This window comes from Chrysochloris asiatica, unplaced genomic scaffold, assembly GCF_000296735.1.
Source record: "Chrysochloris asiatica unplaced genomic scaffold, ChrAsi1.0 scaffold00044, whole genome shotgun sequence".
Classification (NCBI taxonomy): domain Eukaryota; kingdom Metazoa; phylum Chordata; class Mammalia; order Afrosoricida; family Chrysochloridae; genus Chrysochloris; species Chrysochloris asiatica.
Genome location: NW_006408562.1, coordinates 4,884,367 through 4,889,677, shown reverse-complemented (window position 1 = coordinate 4,889,677; position 5,311 = coordinate 4,884,367). Strand labels below are relative to the sequence as shown.

The 5,311-nt window shown below is 39.7% G+C and overlaps 1 pseudogene; it reads right to left on the bottom strand.

Annotated features, from left to right (window-relative positions):
• Positions 1 to 2,704: 2,704 nt before the first annotated feature.
• Positions 2,705 to 3,318, bottom strand: LOC102836689 (annotated as a pseudogene).
• Positions 3,319 to 5,311: the final 1,993 nt, after the last annotated feature.

Genomic DNA, 5,311 nt, shown 5'->3' with positions numbered 1-5,311 from the left:
ACCCTATACAGGGTCTGTATGAGTTCAGGAACCAACTCAATGGCTAACAACAACAGCAAATATGACAAAAATCTCTTCACCATTCTGAAATAAATTCTATCTCATCCAGAATTCAATGCAATGAAGGACAACTGTTTTAAAACATAAAATCATTTCATTCAGGAGTTGAAGCTTTGATCAAGTACTAGAAGGGTTAAAGGCTCAGGTCACAGATGGACTGTTGGAAGGTTTCTTGGAGCAGCAAAGAGTTGGCCTTTTCAGCGAGCTCCTGTTTTGATGTAACCTTAGCATCCCACTGGTATACAGCAGCCTCAGAACACACGGAACTGGCCATCCTGGGACTGGGAGCTCATATCAAGAACCTGACCATAATATTACTTGGCCATACAGATAAATTATGTTCTGATTCATGTCACAACAAGAATGCACTTTGGAAATGTGATGAATGAAATAACTTAGGTATAACAGAACAAATTCTGCGTGTTCTGACTTAATTGTAATAAGCAATTATATCAAAACAGAAGGTCATTCTTTGTTACCAGGGCTAAAAAGGTGAAGGAAGGGGCCATTTTTACTCAGGGGACATTGAATTTTTGTTGATTGTTATGGAATAATATGAAAGAGGATAGCTAGAATGGGTTGATAACTTGAAGAATGAAAGCAGTTCAACAAAATTCAACCAATTGTTGAATTGGTGTATATTTTCATCTCAATAATAGTAATAAAAGAAGCTGGTCACTCTCACACCTTTTTTTTTTTTAAAGCCTCTGCATTATTTAGTTTTTGTCATCTGTACATATTTGCTTATAATTACACAAAAATTTAATTATTTAGTAAGTCTTCAGAAATATGGACATAAACAAATACTTTACACTGGCAGTTAAAAAATGTGAGTTTTGTGTACTCAGACATTAACTGTCTGTGTGATACTAGAAAAGTCTCTTCAGCCTCCAGGCCTGATCTCTACAAAGAAGTGGCATAACTGAATTGTTAGTAAGGTCCCTCTCTTGCATTCTAGCTCTTTATGCTTCTAGAGATCAGATGAGGTCAGGTGAGCCTGTGCTTCTACTAGAATTCAGGACAGTGGAGGGAGAAGCTTTGGGCAAGAAACAGTGATTCTCACAGGCTCAGAAAAAACAGAGAGCGCCAAGTCAGTAGAAAACACATGCCAATTGTGTCTATTGTTGTTAGCTTGGTCCTAAATCATGCCCGTGATTGGCTGTGGATCAGAGCCTTGCAATCCCAAAGGTCTCCACTGACCAATCCTTTGAAGTAGATCACCGGGCCCCCTTTCCCAGTCCATCTCGGTCTGGAAGTGCCACCAAAATCCACTCAGCATCACAACACAAAAGGTTCCACTTAAAATGGGTAGTGGCTTCACACGAGTTGCACCAGCTATTGTTTGTATGTTGCTATGATGCTGAACAGGACCCTCACACTGGTTCTTGACCCTAAGTAATCTGGAGAAAAAAAATTGTAATGCTTGGTCTTCCTGGTCAGTTAGAGAGCCAGCCGTCACAGAAATAGTATATGACTCACTTTCAAACTTTCAAATAGTGTACTCACGAACCTGTCTCTATGAATTCTATTCCAACTCATAGTAACTGTGTAGTACAGAGGACAACTTACCATAGGGCTTCCAAGACTGTGATCTTTGTGAAATAGCTCTATCTTCCTGCTGTGCAGATGCTAGTGGGTACACACCCCGGACCTCTATTAGCTATATGAATAACTTAACCACTACACTACCAGAGCTCCTTAGATAAAGTACTAGAGTTTTTAATTGCAAAATCTGAACTCATTTTGTCTACAACAACAGGCTTTGTTTGAATTGACTCAACAGCACTTAACAACAACCATATATAACTACTGTTTGAAATTCATAAGCATTTATCGTAAATATTTATGTCTCTGGTAATGAGAATAGAAAAATGAATACTTCATTGTTCTTTGCTTAACATACTTACAGTTTAATAAAACAACATTAAATCTTGTTTAAAATCATGGTAGCAATAGTATAACTAAATGTTACAACTCTTGGTTTCAGAAATGCCTCCATTAATTTATTTTTCACCCAACATAAAAGTATATTTTCTCTGATTTTACACGTGGCAGAACAATGAGAAAACCTCACCATGTTGTTGTTGTTAGGTGCCATTAAGTCAACACTGACTCATAGCAACCCTATACAAAACAATACAAAACACTGCCCAGTTCTGTACCAACCTCACAATCATTGCTAAGCCTGAGTTTATTGCTGCCACCACTGTGCTAATCCATCTTGTTGGGTGGGGGTTGTCCTCTTTTTCTCTGACCCGCCACTTTACCAAACATGATATCTTTCTCCAGGGACTGGTTCCTCCTGATAATATATCTGAAGTATGAGAGACAAAGTCTGACCCTTTTAGTTTCCAGGGAGCATTCTGACTATACTTCTTCCAACTTCTTCCAGATTGGTTTGTTCTTTTGGCAGTCCATGGTACTTTTAATATTCTCCTCCAACACTATAACTTAAATCAATTCTTCTATTTTTTTTTTAATGCAAAAATGTTCTCTCCATAACATATACATCTAAATGAAAAGTTAAGACCATGCATTAAGCATTATTCAATCTCATCACCGTATGTAAACCTGGATATGAACGTATTTGCAAAATGCTCATGCTTAATATTGTAGTTGAAATGAAGATAAAGGGATGTGGGCTTTAAGCACAGGGAAACTTTCTGAATTTCTGTGGTCTCATTGGCACTTGGGTACAACTGAAGTCCCCATCTGTGAGGACAAATGGAGTCACCGGGGTCCAAATGTAAAGAAGGAGGCAGACCAGCTAGAGTTGCTATTGACCCACAGAGCTGGCCGCTTGCTGGTCATGTTCTGAAACTTTGCTTTAGAGCTCTACCAGCTCATCGGGGCCTCTGTGATGTACAAAGAAGCCAACCAGAGCATACAATGGAAGGTGGAGTAGCTGTACTGCAATCCTTCTTTTTCATAGTCCAAAGATCACCAAGACTGTCCATCTTCTTCATCATTGGCACCACTAGTAGCTGTGTCATTGCGAATCATATCATCACTCCCTGACAGGGTCAGCTTGTTCACTTAGCTATTGTAGGAATTGCAAATGCTAGAAGGCAAAAGGCAGAGCACAAAGACTGCCAGCATCCAACCATTCTCTACATCCAGAAAAGGCCTGCTCTGAAGAGGTGGAGCATATGTAGGGGCTAGAAGAAAGGCACTTCTAGGAGCCAGGATTGGTACAGTTATGTGTGGAATGATGCTCAGCAGGTTGATTTTGCAGGAATGATCAGGTTCATTAGGCATGGTGTAGAGGGTGATGACAGGGAGTGGTAGAAGGTCAGACCGAGGCTGGTGTTCCTAAATTTTTGGTTGAATTAGAAACCATAACACAAAGGATCGGATCAATACTGATGAAGATTTTTTTTTTTTCCCCTGTGCTTCTATCTGGTTTGGTGAAGTAAACATAGAATAATATGCCCACAGTGAATGACGTGATATACAGAAAACTTATGACAGACAATAAAGTGGCATACCCACCTTGTTTGTAGTTGTTAAGCACCACTGAGTCAGTTCAAATTCATTCCCACCTGTAGTGCTCATTCTTTACTGAAAAATGGAAGCGCTCATCCAAGTTTCAACATGAATGTCTCTCATGTGCCACAGAGACTTAGTTCTCCAAGAGAGTCTTTCTGGAAACACAGTGAAGCTGTTCCTTTCTAAAAGTCTTGTCTTTTGGGAGATCTGAGTCCTCTAATGAGCAAGACAAGAGTGCCTCCTTCACTCTTGCCTTTATAAATGTTTAGCAAGAGGAAACTGATAAACTAAGTGATGCTGAAGTAGCCTGAGTAGCACTGTAAGATAAGCACTGGACAGCTAACCACAAGGTCAACAGTTCAAACCTACCATCTAAGGGAAAAGATGAGGCAGTCTGCTCCCATAAAGGTTTACAGTCTCTGAAACCCTCTATAGGGTGTCTATGAGTTAAAATCAAATTAGTGGCAGTGGGTTTGGAATGTATGCAATGGCACATAATAGAGCTTTAAACAAACAATAAAAAGGAAAAGCTCTTTATCATCTGAGCTGAGATTTTTAACAAGATAGATCAAAGGGAATGATAGTCCTGCAGTGGCACGATAGGGTAGGCATTGGGCTGCTAACCAAAAGCTTGGTGGTTAAAACCTACCAACCACTCCTGAGAAACCCTGTACTTATTTGAGTCACAATTGACTTAACAGCACTTAGCAACACGAACATAGGCATTCTAGGAACCCTAGTAACATATTGGGGTAAGAATTGGGCTGAAAGCTCAAGGTCAGCAGTTTGAATTTACTAGGCCTTCCCCGGGAGAAAATTTAATGACCAACAGTCCATCAGATCATTCACCTTACCTCCTTTTCACCTATTGGTAGAATTTCCCTGTCTCTTTCTCTGTCAGTCTATCCTGAAAATAAATAAGTAAATAAATAAAGCCAGACACTTTGAGGAGGTCTTGGACTGGGACTCTTGGTTTGAATGTTGGCATTTGAAAGGGAAGCAGAGCATATGCTGAAAAATTGCCAAATATCCCTAATTTCATAAAGGAAAATTGTAAGTAATAGTGATCATAAAAGGGAAAGATACAGACTAAGAGACAGCTCTACCAAATAGAAAATGCATTTTTGCGTGGGTTAAGAGTTTGACTACTAACTGTAAGGTCAGCAGTTTGAATCTACTAGTTGCTCTGCAGAAGAAAGATGAAATGCCTGCTTCTATAAAGAGTTACAGCTTCAGAAACCCTACGCAGAGTTGCTATGAGTCTGAACCGACTCAACAGCACACTACCACTAACCACCACCACCACGAGAAGGATCAGATTCCATGGTACACAACCACTACCATCAACGAGTAACGAAAAGAACCCATTGCATGGGGAATGAGAACATTACATACGTGTTCGTTGTCTCCTTACTGGGATGCGGGGTGCTGTGGGATAAAGCACTGGATTGCAAGGTCAGTTTGAACCATAAGGTCTGCGGTTCACGTTTACCAGCAAGTCCTTGGAAACCCTATGCAGAGTCATTATAAACTGTAATCTACTTGAAGGCACTTAGCAACTACAACAACAATCTAAGTGTCTGTAGTGGGCCTGTTGATACATTTATGATTCAGTTTGACCATAAGGGAAAAGAAACACCCACATTCAGCACTATGTCACATATTTTTAATCAAAATTGTTCAGTATTGTCCCTCTAAATAGACAAAGATTAGTATATGTTTAAGAAAAACAAATCAGAATAATAGAAATGTTGACTTAGGA